This window comes from Musca domestica, unplaced genomic scaffold (assembly GCF_030504385.1).
Source record: "Musca domestica strain aabys unplaced genomic scaffold, Musca_domestica.polishedcontigs.V.1.1 128, whole genome shotgun sequence".
NCBI lineage: Eukaryota > Metazoa > Arthropoda > Insecta > Diptera > Muscidae > Musca > Musca domestica.
In genome coordinates, this window is record NW_026712169.1 from 39,827 (window position 1) to 63,040 (window position 23,214).

Consider the following 23,214-nt stretch of genomic DNA (forward strand, 5'->3'; position numbering starts at 1 on the left):
ATGCCCAGACAGACAGAGAGCCAGCCAAGTAGAAGGCCAACAAAGGCTGCCAGGCCAACCATTGTCTGGCTGCGGAACAGTCGTATTTGTTAGGACTATTAGTTAATAGATATTGTGTCTTTGTCGACAGTTGGTGTGTCTATATTTGGTTATAACTCATAATTCATTGTTTTCCAGTTTTGAATGTCTTTATTTGGCCCAACAGTTTATAGGATTATTAAATGGAACCTGGTTTTAGCTCTTCAATTCTAATGACGCCATTCTACGGCTTATTTAGCATGGAAGTGTAGTTGACAACTATGTATAGAATTGAATTTCTGCAGAAGAAATATATCATGTTCTTCTAATTAGGAGTAGGAAGATACAAATTCAGATTATATGCAGAATAGGGAGTATAATTTCTGAGTCTCTGATTTTAATTTTTTGGATTTTGGCCAATGGCAACGACCACTGTAAAACGGTACCCATGTTGTCCCGGCAGAATTTATCTTTGTAGGAGTAATGACCGGAATAATTATCCTTAACTCAGGATAATTTCAAAAATGAGTCCCTGTTTTTAGATATACAATTATACCTTTAAATTTTCTTAATCCCAAAAGAAGGGCATAAATTCCTTAAGTGGTGCTATATACATACAGAGTGAGATAAAAAATGCAACAAAGTTATGCGCCATAATTTATCCAATTTTATTGAATGAAAGCAAAATATGTCGGAAATATCATCATATTTTAGAATAAGTTTAGATTTGTTCGAATTGGTCACCTTTGGCACGAATCATGGCCTTCAAATGGCCAATGAAACCGTCGGGTGCTGCCCGAATGTTGCTCTGCTTTATTTTGGCCCATTCCCGGCGAAGTGCTTACTTGAGGTTCTTTGGTATTTTTTAGTGCCAACCTTGCTTTCCAAAATACTCCAGACAAAATAGTCCAATGAATTCGTATCCGGAGATTTTGGTGGCCATTGTGCGCTGGAAATTAAGCGAGGAACCTCATTTTGTCACCATTCTTGGGTGGCGTGTGCTGAGTGCGATGGTCCTGTTGGAAAGTCCAGGGTCTGCGACAAAAATGTTTGCGTTTAGATTTGTTCAAATTGGTCACCTTTGGCACGAATTATGGCCTTCAAACGGCCAATGAAACCGTCACATGCTGCCCGAATGTTGTTCTGGGATATTATGGCCCATTCCTGGCGAAGTCCTTGCTTGAGATTCTTTGGTATTTTTTAGTGCCAACCCTGCTTTCCAAAATACTCTAGACACAATAGTCATTCTGATGCCACGGTCGATTAATACGAGCGGAGAGCGATCATCGGCTGTTATGGCGGCCCACCCAATCACCATGGCCGGCGCTTGAGTTCTGGTGGCTAACCGAAGGTGCGCATTTTCAGCTAACCTCTTTGGCAAGTAAATACGATCATTTTGTTTGTTTACAAACTGTTCGACAACGAATGTTTTCTCATCGGAAAAATTAAATTCAGCAGTTCACCACTTTCGGCCAAGCGAAGCTCTTTTGAGTCTATTTTCTTTCTGTTGCGGTGTAAGTTCTTGCACTTTTTGGAATTTCAATGGTTTTACCCCGAGCTCATTTTTCAATATTTGCCGAATGGAATATTGCGATATGTTCAGCTCACGAGCCATTTTTTGGCCACTGTGACGCAGGTTTCGATCAAGTCTCTTCTTTACTTTTCGAACCATTTCTGCTGATGTTACTGTTTTTTTCGGTCCACTTCCTTTACGTCGGGCTACGCTACCAGTATCACGGTAACGAGCGATGGTACGAGGCACAAAAGATTTATTCACATTTAAATGCTGGAGTGCTCTAACGATTCCAACTTGTGGATTTCCAGCGAATAACTTTTTTTCTGGAAAATTTCCAACAAAATGCTTTTGTACGCTTGTAAACAATATAATGAGCTGTCACTGGAATAATTTTAACAGCTGTCGGATGAGTAGCTTAGAAATGACATCAGTCTGAAGTTGGTTGCAGTTTTTTAATTTAACCCTGGAAGCTATACCCAAATCTGATCCGATTATGACCAATTTCAGCAAGGTTCTTCCTTGTTTAAAATTCCATCTCAATCAGACAAACGGACAAACGGGCTGACATACATAAATAAATTCAGAATCAGCAAAAGGAACTATGGATCTGCATCGTATCCTTCTGCATGTAACAAAAACATGCATAAAAACATAATTACCTGTATCACAGTGTGTATCCATCCTGTATGCATCATATGGAAACTGGCCCATTCCGTTTTATGTGGGCTAGATATATTTTTAATACTTTTGAAATATGTTAATATTAACCGAAAGAATCCAAATATTACAGCGGAGGCAAATCAGGAAATTGGTACCGAAATCTTTAAATTGCCGAAAATCAAAAGGTAATTTTATACGGGGACTGAACGAAAGGGTAGTCTTCAATATTTAAGACATTTTCACAATATTTGTTGCTGATACCGGTTTATGGGATAATAAAGTTTTGGGGTCTAAATTATGGTACCTCCCAATTTTGCTTATAATTTTCAACGCGAAGCTTAAACCCATAGCCTTTTATCATTGTAGCAAACAGAGTTCCTATTTATTATTACTTAAAGAGGATCGCAAAGAACTTCAATGTTTATTGTGAGTCTAGGTCTCGCAATTGTGTCAGAGCATAATTGAGTAAAGATACTATTCAACCTAACGTTTCCAATCTTCATTATCGCCTGCTTAATATATTTGCCAAGGATCTTGGTTTCGTCTTGTTTTTGTTTAACCTTTCCTCGTGGCATATCTTCATTTGCAGTTGAACAAAATTGGGAGTAAATGGACAACTGTGGCTGTTCCATGTTTTTGTGTGTTTTCGTTAATTATTTAAACGGATGTTACTTACTTTTGGCTTGAGGACTACTTTTGGGCAATGACTATTATTTTTGGTTGGGTATGAATGTTTCTTTTACATTTTTTGGTGTCACTATTTCTTAGCTTAAGTAATGAGAATCATGATTCCTTTATGGTTATTTTAACATTGATGTTGTTGTTGTTGTTTTCTATAGTTCCCACTTGAATCCGTCCATAGGATATAATTCCCTAAGATCAGCCTTTTACGCCATTTTATTTAAGTACAAATTGATATGCAAATTCTTGTTGTCGTTTAATACCATATTGGCATACATATACATGTACATGTGTGGGTATTGCAAAGAGGTTCGATGCACAGTGGAGCAATTTAGTAAAATATGTATATACCATTAAAGTTCTTGGTATCCATTATGAACTCCGAAGCGGTTAAAGCTAGAATCTTAAAATTATGCACGAGGATCAGCCCGGGCGCCTTAGGCTGGGTTTTTGGAAAAGCGTACTAAAAGTAGACGACAGGTATTAAAATATACTAAACATTAAATACTTTGTCCTGGACAAACGGAATGAGTATGATTTCTGAAATTTAGAATAAGAGTCACTGATGGAGTGCAAAATAGTTGTTCCAAAGCGTTTTTGAAAATTCGAACTTCAAAACAGTTCTGAAATGGTACAAAACTTCTTAAATTGTACCATTTGGTATTGTGTGAACGGATAGAGCTATGAATTTGAAATTTGGTATTCGAGTCAAGGTTGGAAATCGTTTTTGGAAAATATTTAATAAGAGTTTGAACTGGTTTAGGATGAAAGAATGAAGGTGGAATTTTGAAATTTTGTATTGGGTCCATGATGATGGTAGGTTTCTGATAAAGAGGCGGTTTTGGAAATGTGTGCTAAATGTTAGAATTGTACTAAATGCAACTTATTTCGTTACAATTTGGTATTGGTTGGACGGATTGATCTAGAAATTTATAACGTTGGTATTAGGACGCCTTCTGGTGGGTAGAGTTGAGCTAAAAAGATGGGTATGGAAATGTGTTCAGCAAGCGTATGAAAGCTACTTAATGGTATTAAATTTGGTATTGTGTGAACGGATACCGCTTGAATTCTAAGGGTTGATATTTGAAGGTGGAAACATGTACTAAATGGAACAAAATTTGGTATTTGAATACAGAATTGACTTCGAAGTCTAAAATTTGGCATTGGGATCAACACTTGTCCGGTTTATTTGATACACAAGATATGGATGGGGTAATACGAAATAAAGTACGAAAAGTGCTGACATTTCGAATGAATGTTCGAAATTCTAACGATACGTGAACCAAAAGAAGACAAGGAGGGTAGTTTGGAAATTTGAACTACTTATGCACAAAAAGTACTAAATGGTACTACATTTGGTATTGGGTGAAGGGATAGGTCTGGAATCCTCAAATTTGATATTGAGGATTGATTTGGAAATGTGTACTATAATTGTACAAAAAGTGATACGTTGTAATATATTAGGTACAATTAGATATTGCCTGAAGGAATAGGATTGAAATCCTGACATTTGACGTTTCGTTTATCAATAGTATCTATGTTTGTGATTTGCCGGTACTAAATGGTCCTAAATTTGATATTGGGCGAAGGGATTCTTTTTTCAGATACCAACAGAGACCTTAAAATCAAATTTAAGGTACCTCCCCTAAATTTGATTTTAAGGTCTCTGTTGGTATCTGGAATAAAGAATGAATGTGGTTTTGGAAACGTGTTCTATAATTGTACGAAATTAACTAAGTTGAACTAAATTGGGTATTGGGTGAAACGATAGCGCTGGAATCCTCAAATTTGATACTGATTTCCCTGCTGGTATCTTGAATTGAGATATGGAGGTGGTGTTGGATATGTAGACTATAAATGTGCGCAAAGTACTTAGTGATACTATCTTTGGTACCGGATAAACAGATAGTGTTTGAAATCTGAAATTTGGAATTAGAGTCGCTGTTCATGTGTCCAATTTGGTAATGTATCCTATAGTTGTACGAAAAGTACTAAATGGTACTAAATATCGTATCGGGTGAATAAATATGGAAGGTACTTCAAATTTGATTTTGAGGTCTCTGTTGGTATCTCTAATTGAGATACGCAGGTAGTTTAGGAAATGTGTACTAAAATTGTACGGAAGTAATAAATAGTACTAAATATGGTATTGAGTGGATGTATAGTGCTGGAATCCCGTTGTCTCTGTTGGTATTTGGTGTTCAGATGTTGTGGTGGTTTTGCAAATGTGTACTGTAGATATTTGAAAAATACTAAAGGGTACTAATTTTGGATCACTGTTTTTGTTTTGGATGGAAAGATTTATATTAGTTTGGATATGCGTACTAAATCTTACTAAATTTGGTATTGGATAAAAGGATGGGGATGAAATTGTGAAATTTGATATTGAGGACACTGTTGGTATTTGTGTTTGAAATCTGGATGTAGTTTTGGAAATGAATACTTTAGTTGTTCGATAAGTACTAAATGGTACTAAATTTGGTATTGGGTTAAGGGATTGGGCTGGAATCCTCAATTTTTTTTTCGATGTCGCTGTTGGGGTCCAGGGTGGAGAGAAGGAAATGATTTTGGACGTAGTATAACGGTACAAATGGTAATAAATTTGGGATTGAATCTTGGGATAGAGCTGGAATTCCGAATTTTCATATTGAGGTCACAGTTTATTTGTTGGATTTACAAATGGAGACTTTGAAATAGTTTTCGACACAAAAATTGGACGTGGGTCCATTGTGCTATGATACTACCCATTTCTTCCCCGGTAAACTTCAAAATTTGAGTGATATATAAAACTTTGAAAATCTGAAAATTTGATACGATGTATGAAATTTTGATTAAAAAATTTTGCCAAACTGAAAAAAATTGTGAATTTTCAACTGTTGTAGCAAATCAGAACTTTTCGCTGACAAAGTAGCGGAATGCTCTCCTCTGTAAGTTCTGTTATTTAAAGCAATTAAAACCATTTTAATTCATTTTTTTGCTCGAGGTTTCGTTGAATTCTTCCTTGAGAGATAAAAAATTTGGAAAAAATTCTAATAAACAATCATTATTTTGATTACAACAATATTCGACAGTTTTCTCACCAGTTCTCATAATTTTGTCCCACAGTACAATGGAGTATATCGATTCAATTCGATTATGGCGTTTCCTGTTACCATTCAATGCTATAAGAATTGTGTTGTTGTTTCTTATTTCATACTGATGCCGCAACAGCCCTAGTCAGCATTCATCCTTCAGTTATCATCATCATACGCTACTAAAAACAATGTCGATACTTTTGTTGTTATTAAAGTTCTCTTTAGTGAAAATGTTAACGTCGCTGTGTATGTCCGTCCGTTCGCTCGTTCGACCATTCAAGTGATCATTGCTGGAAAGAAAGCCAAAATTAGTGGGTACGTTAATTAGTAAACACTGTGTAATGTCGTCGGTACAGACAGACACAGGCACAAACGGACCCAGACGACCCAAACGTGGCCAGAGTGCAATGAGATGAGCACAAGTACCTCCAAAAAAAAGTCCAGGCACACATTGAAAGATGGCAACAATTGATTGTCATATTGTACATATGAACGTTTTGTTGTTAACTCAACTTCATTCCCTTGCCACGGTGAACACAGCCACCAGCGCCTTTACAACGATCAACAAACCAACCAACCAAACCGACCGACCGACCAGCCAAAATCAAGCGATGAGTAGTACACCATACATGTTCCAACAGCGTACAAAATGAGGACATATTTTTGTAAATGTTGTTTAATTATAAGATTTGTAAAAATGCATTTTAAAGATATCGCCTGCAGTTGGTCTGGTGCTGGCACTCGTAGCACTCACAAAAAATATGCTGCTTATTAGCCGTAAATTTTGTATTTATTTAAATGAATAAATAAATTCCATTATCCCAAGGTCAATCTTATGTTTTTTTTTTTTGCAAAGCCGTCAGTGAGCCAGCAGTTACCCATGCAAAGGAGTTGAATTCACAAAAGTGTTGAAACAAAATGTTCGTATGCCAAATTTGCAAATGTTCTTGCTGAAAGATGAAATAGACACAGATAGGACATTGCAGAAATTTAATAAGGATAATAAAAAAAGGACATGGGAATTTATTTTGCATGAAATGGTTGCATAAAATGGTATAAACAAGCACATAAAGGTATACAGATTGGATATTGGATATATCAAAATATTGTCATGGTAACAATCGAGTTAATTAGGTTACGGATTTTAGTTTATATTCAATTATTAGGACACATTTATGGAATTCAATTTCGGTTTATGGCTACAGAGGGTTAATTAGGTTACGGATTTTAGATTATATTCAATTAGTAGGACCCATTTATGGATTTCAATTTGAATTTATAGCTATAGAGGGTATATATCATTTGATACGCCAAAAATTGCCTCATGGAAATGACGATTTTAGGCCTTGAGGACATTTGAAGTCGATGTAGGCTGGTGCACACGATAAATCTAGAAGGGGCTATCCGATTTGGTTCAAACTTGGTATATCGTAATATTATTGTAAAACTTAGATTAGAGATCGAAGATGAGCAACATCGGTCAACTTCTTCTTGTAACTCTACCATAAAAGATAACAATTTAAAAAAAAACACACAAGTAAAAAAGCAGTAAGTTCAGTAATACATTAAAAATTCTATTAAAAGATTTAAAATACCTAATATCAGAAGGTGCCGATATATGGGTGGATATACGATATTGTGTACAGGGTTGTCCATATTCGACGGACCCATGAAACAAATTCTTCAGAAAATCGATTGTTATGCGACTTGTGTGCGGTGGAGCGCCGTCTTGTTGAAACCAGAACTGCCTCATACGCTTTCGACGAATAATTGGCATCACAAAATTGGTTATCATGTCGCGATAACGCTCCTGATTGATGGTAACAGCATGGCCATTTTCATTTTGGAAGAAAAACGGCCCAATGACCGTTTTCGCACTAACGCCGCACCAAACTGTGACTTTTTCGTCATGAAGAGGCACTTCTTTAATCTCCTGAGGATTTTCAGTGGCGTAAAAACGGCAATTTTGCTTATTTACGGTCCCATTCAATGTGAAATGGGCTTCATCGGACATGATAATTTTGTTCCAAAATTGCTTGAATGTAAATTTCAACTATTTCAGAGCGCTCGCGTGGCGTGTATTGGTTCATGGTAAAAATCTGCTTGGACTGACGCTTCAAACGTGGTATGTCATTAAGCGATGTGACACCTCTGTCAAAAGTTATGGCGTTGCCAGATGGGTCCGTCGAATATGGGCAACCCTGTACCTATATAGACAAATCTATGACTGGGGGTAAAGTACTCAAAAAGAACTCCTTGTATAGAATTTCAGACAATTCCGTTGAAAAATGTGGCTAAAATTTTCAATATACCGAATATCGGTGGGTACCGTTATATGTGGGCTATACGATATCGTGGACCAATATAGCCCATCTTCGAACTTGACCTGCCTGCAGACAAAAGAGAGGTCTGTGAAAAATTTTAGATTCCTATCTCAATTCGTTTTGACTGTAGCGTGATTACAACAGACGGACGGACAGGGCTAAATCGTCGTAGAATTTTACGCTGATCAAGAATAATATACTTTGTTGGGTCTAAAATGATTATTTCGATGAGTTACAAACGTAATGACAAACTTAATATACCCTCCATACTATGTTTGGTGGAGGGTATAAAAATGATGATAATAATAAATAATAACAAGTAAGCAAAGGCTATAGTCGTGCGGGGCCGACAATGTTATACCCTACAACACTACAATATGTTAGAAGCCCTCTTATGTCCAATTCCATATTGGAAGATTTCGCTTTTGAAATTAGAATTTTGACTAGGGACATTTGCCCAATATTTATGCACTCCGTCGGGCTGTTACTTGTTGTGATCCATTTTACAGCTACATATAATCCTATGGTCATCCAAAATGCTAGAATTCTTCCCTGTCCTTAACTCTCTTCACAGGCGAGTCGATTGGCTTCAGATCGGAAAAACATTTATGTTTTTTTTTTTTTTAATTTGAACCCCTAAATGTTTTGCAATCATCTCCAAGAGCAAGACGCCCCTCTGTATCTCCAAATTTAGACTCATCTATATGATTTGCTTGTCTATGATATTTGGCTATATTCATCAACTAAATCAGCATAAAAAAGCCAGAAGTTCGCCTTTTGTGTATTTCGGATATCGCCTGTGAGTAATGCTGGTATTTTTTCACACAAAATTATTTGTCCATTCTACCCGCTGTCCTAAAGTCTAACTTCATGCGAGATTTCGTGTCCTTTGGTTTCTATTTGTGACCTTTATAACGGCTTCAAAATCAGGAAAATTTTTAATTGTTGGTCCATTCCAATCCCTAATATATTGCGGACATCTTTTAAAACAATAGACCTATCCCTTCTGAGCCCAACCCTACCATGCGAAGATTTAGGTGAAAAAATATTACAAAATATTATAAGTCAAATTGAAAAAATCGCGAGCGATAAAAAATATGAAAAAATAAAAAAATGTCACAAAATACTACAAAATCTATATTGACATCATTATTGGCATATTTTTCTGCGATTTTTTTAGATTTTATACTTTTATGCCAAAAGGGCATTCTGACCAAATTTGTCAAAATCTGTACAGCCATTCTTTAAATAGAAGCATTCTAACTAACATCCCATTCCTTTGTATATACACATTTTATATATTTCGCTATATATAACCGATATATTTACTATCGGCATCTACGTAAAGATTAGAATTGACCTGTTCGTCAATTTGTGATTTCGCCGCCATTAAAAATAGTCGCGGTTCAATGGAAATTTGACTTTTATTTAACACAAATGTTGTGGACTATTTCACCCACTAAATATTACCCGATGACCATCAAAATTGGAAGGCTTTTGCCTAGCCCTAAGCTCTAGCCCCATGCTAACTTTCGATTGGTCTATAATTGCGACCTGTAGAGCAACTGCAAAATCAGAATTTTTTCAGTTTTTGGTCCATTTCAACCCCTAAATATTATGCGATCATCTCCAAAAAAAATACGGTTCTATTCTGACCCTAGCCCCACCCTCATTTTAAATTTCGTGAAGATCGGGCCATAATTGCGACCTGTAGAGTGATTACAAATTAACATGGACAGTCGGACAGACGGACGGACGGACATACATAGCTAGATTGGCTCAGCTTGGCGAGATAGGAAGATCCATTTATACTTTCCTATGTGGGAAACGAATATTTCATGGTGTTACAACATTTTTGGCCCAATCAAACTTATAATACCCCCAACACATATTAGTAGGGTATAATAATTTACTTCATAGAAAGAGAAAGGTTCATCCGGGTTTGTGCAAACTTTTCAAATCCCAATATTCCTATCGGTGCTATATCAGGTGCGAAAATGGACAATATGGCCCCACACAAAAAGTCAAAATTTTCAATAATTATAACTCGATTAAAATACGAATTAATCTCTCGATTATTTTCGAACTTAGTACATTATTATCGAATTATCGAATTATCGAATATTTCTATCAACACAAGACTAGGTGTGACGATGACGGAATATGTCTGACCACTTCTTCTGATACCTCTCTCACAACGTGTCAACATTTTGAAAAATTATATATCTCATAAAATGCGGAATAAGGATCAAGTTCTCTTCTACTTTTCTACATCTCAACATATTTGATAACATAAGATCTGGTGTGAAGATGGGATATATCGATCTACTCCATTATGTACCTCCCACACAAAGGGTACACATTTTGAATAATTTATCTCTTATAAATACGAAATAAGCACCCAATTCCGAAATTTCTCATATCCCAATTTTTCCAGTAACACAAAATCTGGTATGAATTTGGTAGATATCCATCTTGTACCACCTCCACAAAGAGGTCAACATTTTGAATAACAAAATACTCATAAAAATGTAAAATAAGTATCTGATTCTCTTCAAATTTCACACATCTCAACATATTTGATAACATAAGATCTCTTGTGATCTCTGATTTCGTTAAAGTACATAGAGGTTGGGTTCCAGGACATAGCAATATAGTGGATAATGAAGTGGCTGTTGAATTTATCTACCAATTGATGAGACTGCTGGACCGCCAATAACCAATTATGTCAGCTGCTTCAAAAAACAATGTCTCATTGAAGAAGCTGGAAGAAGATGGTACTTAGAAACCGTTTGCAGGGTAAACAGGCCCATTTTCCCGGTAATATCGAGAAGAAGAACAATCTCGCTCCTATCACTTAGTAGTTTTGATGTATGATTCGTTGTAGAATTATGACTAGTCACATCAATATCAGATATCTCATGTCAGAAGGGACAATAGTGGTCCTGACTACTGTAGACTGAAGATGAGGAAGACGTAGAGATCAACTAAGCAGATGTCCCAAGCTGTCAAGCAAGATGCATAAGCTCTGCGGTAGTTGGGAAATAACCACTCTATCGTTCTTCTCAGACATAGATCTCATCATCATTTACTAGTTTGTCAAAGACATTTCCTGGCTAGACACACCACTCTGCTAATTTAACTTCTCTCTACAAATTCCTTCTACTCTTTCTCGCTTCTATGCACAACAATTTAATTTTTTCAAAATGGATCAAAGGTCTCAGAATGAAGTAGTTGCCGAATACAGTGTAGGTGTTCATTCTTAAGCCATATAGACAGGAATCGGAGAAAATTTTAGCCTTCTATGTCAAAATCAGAAAAAAAATCTTAAAAATGTGTTTTGAGTACTCGATATTTTTTCAAGTTGACACTATATAATCACAACAAGGCTAAATTAAAAATGTAATAATGCTCGATATATGAATCTCTCTCGAAAATGTTTATCCCGAAGCGGTCCAAATTTTGAAAATATACTGTATAAAGTGACTAAGGTATGATTACTGGTATTGGTAAAGGGTCCGCCAAATATTTTTACTTTTTGAAAATCGAGTGTATCGTCGGCTGTATGGCACGTAGCCCCGTCCTATTGAAAAAAAAAAACATTTTTCCAACATCCTCCTCTTAAATTTTGTCTTGCTCATTTTCGAGAAAAATTATCCAATTATCCCTCTGGGCCAAATTTCGCTGACTAGTTCTTGGTACATCGGCTTAATGCGTGCGTGCGGATTTTCTGTGCCCCAAATGTGACAATACTGCTGGTTTACATATATAGGTGCTTCTCTTTTTCCAAAGAGAAGAGCTACCATGGGGGTTATAAAACGTGGATCTGCACAGACAATTTTCTGGCATAGGCTGTAGTATCCATTACGAACTTCAAATACAAAATGTGAAATAATTCCGGTAAATAATGTAGCTAAGATCATCAAAATACCGAATATCGGAGGTTCCGTTATATGGGGGCTATACGAAGACGTGGACCTGCACAGACAATTTTCTGTCATAGGCTGTAGTATTCATTTCGAACTTCAAATACTAAATTTGAAATTGTTCCGGTAAATAATGTGTCTTAAACCACCAATATAGCCAATATCGGGAGGTACCGTTATATGGGGGCTATACGTAGACGTGGACCTACATGACCCATTTTCAATACGAAAAGTCCTGCAGACATAATACACATTTGAGTAAATTTTTTTCAACCTACTTCATTTCGTTTCGGAAGCTAGAGTGATTTCCACAGACGGATAGACGGACGGACATTGTCAAGTCGACATAGACTTTTATTATGATCAAGAATATATATACTTTGTGGGGACTAATTTGTATATTTCGAGGTATTACAAACGGAATGACAAACTTAATATACCCCCTAAACTATGGTGGAAGGTATAAAAAGTTACATTGCGGATTCTATAATAAATGAATTTTCTACCAACCAACCGAGAGGTTTAATTTAACATATCCTAAACGAATCTAAACCGTTTATACCTTCCTTGTCCTCACAAATGACAAATTTAGAAAATTTATCCGTGGGGGGAAACTGACAAAATGTTACTATGGCGCGTACCAGTACAGCAATTCCATTGGAAGACACATGGAAACTTGGACCTATACGCAGTTTTCTGCCAGAATAATTGGTATCTACATCCAGCTTCAAATGTCATATTTTAACAAATTTTCATCACAAAAATTATCTAAAATCATCAAAATTCTGAATATTGGGGGGTTTTTATCGCCCCATCATAAAGTGGATGCTAGCCAATTTATGAAACCATAAAAATGTCGACTAACTGGGATATCAGGCTGAAATCATCAATATGCCTTATATTTAGCAATACGAATATTGCCCATCTTCGAACTTGAAATGGGAAGGAAATGGCTAATGGCTATAAATGGAGTGGCTTAATATACCCTCCACACTATATAGTGTAGATGTAGATATTACCTATCCACAGAGCCGTCTGAGGAAATTTCACAATGTGAAAACTTGACTTATAGCAAATTGGCCATCACATAAATCCATAAAATGTAAAATTTACTTTATATAGGGGTTATTCATAAAAGTAGACCTACATTGAATTATTTTTGCGGGGAGGTAACAACAAACTGAGAACAAGAATTGTCAATTTGCCGAAAATCAGTGTCATAATAAACAAGTAAAAAAATATTAAGTTCGACCGAGTTGAACTTTTAAGAGAATAAAGAAAACATTTTTATTTAAATGTATCTGAATTCAAACCTGTTCCACTTTAAACAGAAAGACCGTTTGGAAAATGCAGTTAAACTTAAAATTAAACCAGTAAAGAAAGCCTTAAAGTCGGGCGGGGCCGACTTTATGATACCCTACACCACTATATTAAATTAAAAGTTTTATGGGAGAATTCAATCATACACGCTATGATTATAATTATCATTTAAAGTTCAAAGGACTAAAATGCCGAAGCATTTGTATCTTTTAAATTCGGACTTGTATTGCCCATTTGGTGCACAATTAATTTGAAATCGGATAAAGATATATATATGGGAGCTATATCCAAATCGGAACTGTACTCGATAAAATTTCGCAAAGATATTTCTGAGCTGTATTTGATATATCTCCCTGAATATTGTTGTTACGGAGTGCATATTACGGCTGTGGGTAACAAATATAACAAATCGGATGAACAGTATATATGGGAGCTATAGCTATATCTGAACCGATCTTCACCAAATTTGACATACTAGCTAAAAGACTAAATTCGGTCCCAAGTGCCAAATTCCATTCCATTTGGGCAAATATTAAACGTTTGGTGCACAATATAAGGTAAATCGGACGAAGTTATATATGGGGGCTATATCCAAATCTGAACCGATATCGATAAAATTTGGCACATGTATTTCTGGGCTGTATTTGATATATTTCCCCAAATATTGTTGTAACAGAGTGCATATTACGGCTGCGAAGGACAAAAATAACAAATCGGATGAACAATATATATGGGAGCTATAGCTATATCTGAACCGATTTCGATCAAATTTGTCATACTTATTTCAGGCCTAATTTTGTTGTATGTGCAAAATTGTATACTATTCGGGGTGATATTACACGTTTGGTGCACAATAAAAAGCAAATCGGACGAAGATATATATATGGGAGCTATATCTAAATTTTGACTGATTATCTCCAATTTCAATAGGGTTCGTCCTTGGGCCAAACAAATGATTTGTACAAAATTTCATCTGGATCGGGCAATAAATGCGAACTGTACTTTGTTTACAAAAATACATGGACAGACGGACAGACGGACGGACGGACGGACATGCATAAATCGACTCTGAATGTGATTCTATGCAGATCATCAAAAGGAACTATGGGTCTATCTCGTTTCCTTTTGCCTGTTACAAACAAATGCACAAAGACATAATACCCTGACTACCTTGTGGTGTAGGGTATAAAAATATAAAGCTGCTGAGGCCGTTATATGGAGACCATACCAAAACTGGAACCTATAAAGACAATTTTATACTACAAGGGCTGATGTGTATTGCGAGTCTTAAAACCAAATTTGAAACAATTAGTGGGTAAATGTGACTAGGATTATCAAAATACTGAATATCGGTGGGTGACCTATACAGCCATTATGAACTACAAATACTAATTTTTAGAAAAATCCGTGGAAAAATGCGACAAAAATCATCAAAATATCGAATATCGGGAGGTACCGTAATATGGGGGCTATACTAAACCGTGAACTAATATATCTCATCTACAATACCAAGAATCTTAGACGCTATACAAATTGTCGTGCTTAATTTGAAAGCCCTACGTCAAATAATGTGGGCTGTATCGCGATTTCAACAGACAGACGGACATCGAATATTAAATCGACTTAGAATTTTATGCTGATTATGAATATATATCCTTTATGGGGTCTACGACGAATATTGAGGATAACAAAGTTAATATACCCTCTTTTTGGAGGTGTAGGGTATAAAACGGGGTCTATACTAAAATTGGACATACATTTAATATAAAAGTAAGAAAATATACTCACAGCGAATCGAAAATGTCAAATTTCTGGTGATTAGCCTCCGAAATTACAAAAATTATTTATATCTATTTCTCCTATCCTTGACCAACTTTTAATCCCCAGTGCCATTTCTCTGAAACTGGTATAAAAGGTTATCTGATGCTCTCCCGTGGTTTTGCAAATTGCCGAAATTCTAAAATGGGGGGATCTGGTGGGCTACCAATTGTGATTATGAGATATCTTATCTATTGCCGTAGTCAAAAATGCATACCGAAAGCAACTACTTGTTGTCAATCGGTATATTCCCTAAAACTCTATCATATCCAAAAAAAAGTCTCTTTATACATAAATGCGGGTTATGTCTGTCGAACTTTGACACTCTACTCTTATTCAAGTATGTGAGACCTTATTCACTATGCAAATCGTGAAATTCTCTAGAACCAAGCGGTTCTTTCCTTCTAAGTGTGGGCTAGTGCCAGGAATAAAACAATGTTGAGAAATTTTGATTTTCGGGAAATACACGGCAGCTCTATACTATGTATATATACTATGTATATATATATCTATCGAGGATGACTTTGTGTTCAGAGGCTCGTAGAACCCGCCTTCGTGGGATTGATGAAAATTTTGTAGTTCCTTATGATCGTCGGAATTGGATCACCTCTGAAAATCATCTAACTTTCTCATGTATCGCACTCCATTTCGGCTGCATTGAAATAAAGCCTTCGCATAAAATTTAAACACAATGTCAAATCTTGAGATTCCAGTTACATATTTTCTCAATTTGCTTCAAAGTAATCTGGACAAACGCAAAACAAGTTTCGCTTAAAATGTTTATTATCGGTCAGAAATTGCAACAGCAACAAACACCGCCATCAGCAGCATGAACAGAAGCAGCCATAGAATCGTCACCGTCACCAAAGGAACAAACAACAACAAAAATATATGCATACCAACAATCCAACCAACCTAAGTCCAGAACACCACTAAGCACCCAATGCATTTCGTGGATGATGATGCGGCTTGTTGGTCCATTGGCTAGCTGGACTGGACGACTGGCTGGTCAACTCCTTCACCATTTTAATTTTCAAAAAGAAATTTATGAATATTTACATTAAAACGTTATTATCAACAGCAACAATAACAACAGCAACAAAAATGCCGAATGCCGCTGTAACTTGCAACACAGAAACACACACATACACATATGCTGTGTTGAAGTGGTAAAGGTAAGCGGCGGATTGGTATCTTCTTCGCCGACAAAAGACGGCAGCAAATGAGAGGAGGACACATGGTAAGCTAAGGTGAAGTAACCTTTAAATTTAAAACTTCAAACATAACAAGATAACGCAAGGAACGCAAAAATGAGCGAACATATTCACAGTGGTAAGGAGTGGAGAGAATATGGTCAGAATTTTCCTAGACATTGAAAAAGGCGGTTTAGCGAATATTCGATTGTGGGTTTAACTCTAATTTTGTGACGAGGGAAAAGTAAGGCTGCTGTACCCAATGTTTTGTAATCCAAATATTTTTCAAACTTAATCTAATTCGGGGTAGAAAAAAATTAGTGCATATGTAGTAGAAAAAGCGAATGTTCTTGGTATTGTATAAGACATTGAAAGCGGGTAAGCACAAAAATTAAAAAAATTATTCTTCTCGAATGCGTGTACGTCTTGTCGATTCTGCTCTAAATAATATTGAGTGAAAATAATCAATATACCCTACACGACATAGATGTAGGGGTATTATGTCTTTATGGGGTATTATGACCCATAGTTACTTTTGAGGATCCTCATAGAATCACTTTCGATTTATGCATGTCCGTCCGTCCATGTATTATTGTGAACAAATTGCAGGTCGTATTTATTATCCGATTGAGATCAAATTTTGCAAACAATATTTGTTTGACCCAAGGACGAAATTAGTGATAATCGATTTACATATAGCTCCCATATATCTTCAACAGATTTCAGGTTAATTGTGCACCAAATGTCCGAAGTCCAAATGACCTGCAATTTTACACTTCAACCGGTAAAAATTTAATTTGGTAAAAATCGGTTTGGATATAGCTATAGCTCCCGATAATCTCATGCATTCGATAACAATAATATTTGGTACCAGATATCTTATGTAGAGCTCGGAAATACATTTGCCATGTTTTATCGCGATCGGATCAGATTTTGATAAAGCTCCCATATATATACCCGATTTCAGATTTATTGTGCCATTATTTGGCTAATATTATAATAGTCCCAATGGAGTGAATTTCGAGACGTATGTTTCAATTTTGTGGAACTCGGCTTCGATACATATTTTTGTACCCTCCACCATAGTATGGGGGGTATATTAAGTTTGTAACCTTGCGAAACATACATTTTGGATCGCACGAAGTATATATATTCTTGATCAGCATAAAATTCTATGTCGATTTAGCGATATCCGTCTATCCGTCTGCGGAAATCACTCCAGCTTTCGAATGAATTGTGTCTGCAGGACTTTTGGTATTGAAAATGGGCCATGTAGGTCAACGTTTTGGCATAGCCCCCATATAACGGTACCTCCCGATATCCGGAATTCTTTCAAATTTGGTATTTGTAGTTCGTAATGGATGCTACAACCCAAGAGGGAAAATTTTCTGTGCAGGTGCACGTCTTCGTACAGCCCCCATATAACGGTACCTACCGATATTCGGTATTTTGATGATTTTAGCGACCTTATTTACCAGAATCGTTTCAAATTTGGTATTTGAAGTTCGTAATGAATACTACAACCTAAGACAGAATATTGTCTGTGCAGGTCTACGTCCTCGTGTAGCCCCCTTATAACGGTACCTCCCGATATTCGGTATTTTCATGATTTTAGTTACATTATTACCGATTTTTTTAAGTTTCGCATTTGAATATGGTAATGGCTTATGACAAATGTTACCTATGCAGACCCATGTCGTCATATAGAAGCTAATATTAGCTGTTATATTCGGTATTTTTAAGATTTTAATAGAATTATAAACGGATTTTATTGTTTTTGAGAATTGCCAAATTCGTTGCAAATGGTGGAGGGTATTCAAAATTCGGACCGGCCGAATTCACAGCTTTTTTATTTGTTTTAATATAATCCTTCATGCAATCGATAATTATTCGTTTAATTTGGTGAAAAGCGATTCAGAATTGGATATCCCTCCCATATCTCTCCTCTGGAACCAAATTATAAATGATCTAAAGCCAAATGTTGATAGAAGGTATTATCTACTTTAAATAAATTATTTTGTTGTGGGAGCTATACTAAGTATGCATAGTGGTGTGGGGTATCATATAGTCGGCTCTATCTGACTTTTTAATTTACCTCATATATCTTTACGAAATATACCATTTTGGGTGCAATTTGTCCTCTTGACATATTTAATCAAAAAGTTTAACTATGGACTTTTTCTGGGTTATTGCTATTTTCATCTACCTTGGTTATTTTCTGTCTGAGGTTCTGGGAGTTCTGCCAATCAAATTAAAAAAAAAAAACTTTGGTATTCAAATAACAAGGAATACGGATTTTTGTCAATCAAAAAAACATAGTTTCGAAATCCTTCACTTAATCATCTTACATTTCCTCTCGTGCCACTGTACCTCATACCGCATTCACAGATTGTGCCTGTATAAATACTTATGCTTACCTACTGCAACAGTAAACGAATAAGGGAGCCATATATTTGCCATTTCATACAAGTACTTCGTGGATAAAAAAAAAATCAACCAACAGCAAAAATATTGAAAAATTATACATATTGAACAGTGGCCATAACTATGCAGCAATCAACGCTGCTTCAGAACTTACTTAGTGGTAACATGTTCGAAAATAAATTATTAAATCTCACAAGATATTGATTTACGGAGAAGAAAACTGGTGTTTGGTTAAAGATGCCGCCGCCATTGCGAATTTATATTAAAATGGATATATGGAGTGGAGCGTTCACATAAAGGTAAACCTTGAGAATGGAGTATAGAATAATATGAAACCCATAAACACAGAAGTTGGGGAATTTGTATCACTCTGTGCGAAACTCTCAAATAATTTTATATTCTCGAAGACGTCATAAAATATATTGGTCGCTTCCTCTCAATCGGTCTATAGAGTTACTCAGTTAGAGTCAAGAGAACTGAAACAAATTTTAAGACAAGGTCTCGAATGGTTAATAATGAAAACAGGACACATTAACTCCACATTTTGAATTAACGCCCATATAACGGTTTATTTTGACTAGTCAAATTCAAATTTTACTGAATAAGAACTTTTGACGCTTGACAGTGTCGATTTCAACCCATATATACAATTTCACGTGTGCAAAATTAAAATTATGCAGAAATGTGTAGTTTGTCAGCAGGCATGTTCGTAAATGGGCCATGTCGGTCCACGATTTCGTATAGCCCCCATATAACGGTGCTTCCCGATGTTCGGTATATTGACAATCACAGATCACATTTTCAACACAATTTTTAAAAATTCGGCACTTAAAATATTGAACGGTTGAAATGTTGAACTTAAAATGAGGTTGTTAAACTTTGTCTATATCGGTACACCGTTTCTTATAGCCCCAAAATTTTTAAACGGAATTTTTTAATAATTCGTTTCAACAGTTTTTGTTAGGCCTTTTTATACCCTACACCACATAGTGGTAAGGGTATTATGTCTTTGTGCATTTGTTTGTAACATGGAGAAGGAAGCGAGATAGTTACTTTTGAGGATCTTCATAGAATCACTTCCTGAGTCGATTTATACATGTCAGTCTCAATCTGTCTATAGAAATCACGACGAAGCTCATACTTATTAAGTTAAAGCTACGAAAGTTTGGACAAACTTTAATACTAGTTCTCGGCCCACATTTGAGGCTCAATAGGTACGTAAATACGCAGAAATGTCGATATCGTTGCTGTTTATGGGCTTGTGGCAATATGGGGCCGTGGGATGATATCCAATATTTTTGCCGAAAATGCAAGAGCTTGACTTGCATGACAGGTGGTTTCAAGAACACGGGGCCTCATGGCACCCATCACGCGTAACACTTGTGAACATTTTATTTCACATTTGAGACTGGTCAATTGCCCACAGAGATCGTGTGACTTAAAACTTTTACGCTATTTTTGTAGAGCTATGTTAAATCTCATGCCAAGCCCGTTTCAATTTAAGTAAAGAAACGACTTAATCGAATCCCGCGTCTCAGTGGCCGGAAATGGCTCGTAAGCCGTACATATCGCAATATTCCATTCGGCAAATACTGAAAAATGAGCTCGGGGTAAAGTTAATGATATTCAAAAAAGTGCAAGAACTCACACCGCCACAGAAAGAAAATAGACTCAACAGAGCTAAAGAGTTGCTTCGTTTGGCCGATAGTGGTGAACTGCCGAATTTGGTTTTCTCCGACGAGGAAACGTTCGTTGTCCAGCAGTTTGTAGACAAACAAAATGATCGTCATAGGTCAGCTGAAAATGTGCACCTCCGGTTGGCCACCAGAACTCGAGCGCCGGCCATGGTGATAGTGTGGGCCGCCATAACAGCCGATGGTTGCTCTCCGCTCGTATTAATCGACCGTGGCATCAGAAGAAATGCCGAATATTATCGCGAAAATATTCTGGAGGGTGTATTAAAGCCTTGGTCACGCAAACCTTGGACATTCCAACAGGACTCAGCACGCGATACCCAAGAATGGTTACCAAATGAGGTTGCTCGCTTCATTTCCAGCTCACAATGGCCACCAAAATCTCCGGATATTAATCCGTTGAACTATTGTGTCTGGAGTATTTTCATCACTTCAAGCAAGCGCTTCGCCGGGAATGGGCCGGAATACCGCAGAGCAACATTCGGGCAGCTTGTGACAGTTTCATTGGCCGTTTGAAGGCCATAATTCGTGCCAAAGGTGACCAATTCGAACAAATCTAAACTTATTCTAAAATGTGATGCTATTCCCCGACATTTTTTGCTTTCGTTAAATGTAAAAATGATTACGTTTGACTTTTTATCTCACCCTATGAGATATATTAACATTTCCTCTCGTGTGTTTGTTGTGTCCAAACTATCTCAACGTCCAACGTTTGTCCAAAACTATTTCAACGTCTCCATATGTAAACCCTAGAAACCCAGAGTGAACTCATTATCAAATTTCAGAATTTTAGCTCAATATCTTCACCAATACGAAATTCAGTAACATTTATTATGTATATCCAAGAAAATCTACCTTTCTATATTCTAGACACCTACAGTGATCAAAATTAATATTTTTAAACAGTCATATCACAACACCAGGGACCTCAGTATCAAATTTTGTGATACCAGCTCTACCAGTCCACTCAACACCCAATTAAGTACCATTTAGTACTTTTCGAAAAATTAAAGTACACATTTTCAAAAGCATAACCATTTTTTTAACAGCAGACCCCAACAATGACATATGCATCAAATTTCAGGATTTCACTCCTATTTTTTCACCCAATACCAAACTTAGTAATTTTTGAAGAATTACAGTAAGTATTTGCAAAACCACCACCAGATTCCATCCACCACCATTCATGCAATAACAAATTTAGTACTTTTCGTACAATTGTAGTACGCATTTTCACAACAATCTCCATATCTCAGCCTCAGATACCAACAGTGACATTCCTATAAAATTTCAAGATATCTGCTCTTTAATTTCCCACTATACCAAATTTGGTATCGTTTAGTACTTTTCGTATAATTTTACAGTTCCAGTTCCAATCAACAGTTCCATACCTCAATCCTAACACCAATAGTTATCGCAATAAAAAATTTCTCGACTTCAGTTCTATTCTCTTCAACCAAACCAATCACAGATACCATCAGTAATCCAAATATTATAGTTGAAAATTTTACCTCTATCCATTCACCCAGTACCAAATATAGTACCATTCAGTACTTTTCGTACAATTATAGCAGACATTTCCGAAACCACAAATGTCCAGGCAACACATGAACAGTGACCCTCATGCCAGATTGCAGATTTCGAGCACTATTGTACCAATCATAGTACTATTAAGTACTTTTCGTGCACTTTAAGTACCCATTTCCAAACCCCCTTCTTCATTACAAAACTTCTACTTAAAGGAACTCCAATTCAAAATTTTAAAATTTCAGATCCATACACTCACCCTAAGCCGAACTGTCCCAATTTTGGTACCATTTAGAGCTGTTCGCACACTTAGTGCCCATTTCCAAAACCAAATTTACTTTCCAACGTTGATCCTCATATCGAATTTCAAGTTTGTATCTCAATCCGTTCACATAAACCTGTGGTACATCTATCCTGCACTCATTCCAAATTTCACAATTCTAGCCCTTTCCCTTTATCCAATACAAAATATTCAATGATTAGTAAATTTTAGTATTTTTTGTACACTTTTCGAATCGATTTCCAATTTCCAATTTTAATTAATAGAAGATTTTGAATCTCTGGTAAAAATCTTAGTTTAAAAGAATTGCATTCAAATGTGTTCTAAACAAACTAATAATGGTGCGATGATGACAATGATGCTGACGACGACAACAAAAACAACAAAGATATGGATTGTTATTCCTGATTCCGATGCAAAAGATAATGGTGGTAGCGATGTTCATGATTGTTGCAATGTTGGTGTGATCACCTCTACATTTGTTGTTGTGAAGTTTTATTTCAGTTATGTGAGGTGGTGTGTGTGTGTATTCAGTTGTTCGATTGGTATTCTGTTCTTAATGAAAACTAAAAACACAACAACAATAACAACAACAAATTCCATAATAACCAACTTAAGCTGGACCACAATCGCAGCCAACAATATTTGCAAGCATAAAATGATAATAACAATGACGGTTGCTTGGTATGCTGACGTTATTCAGATCCGACTACCTTCAGTGACCGCATTTATTCGCTTACATATCCTGTCCACCATCAC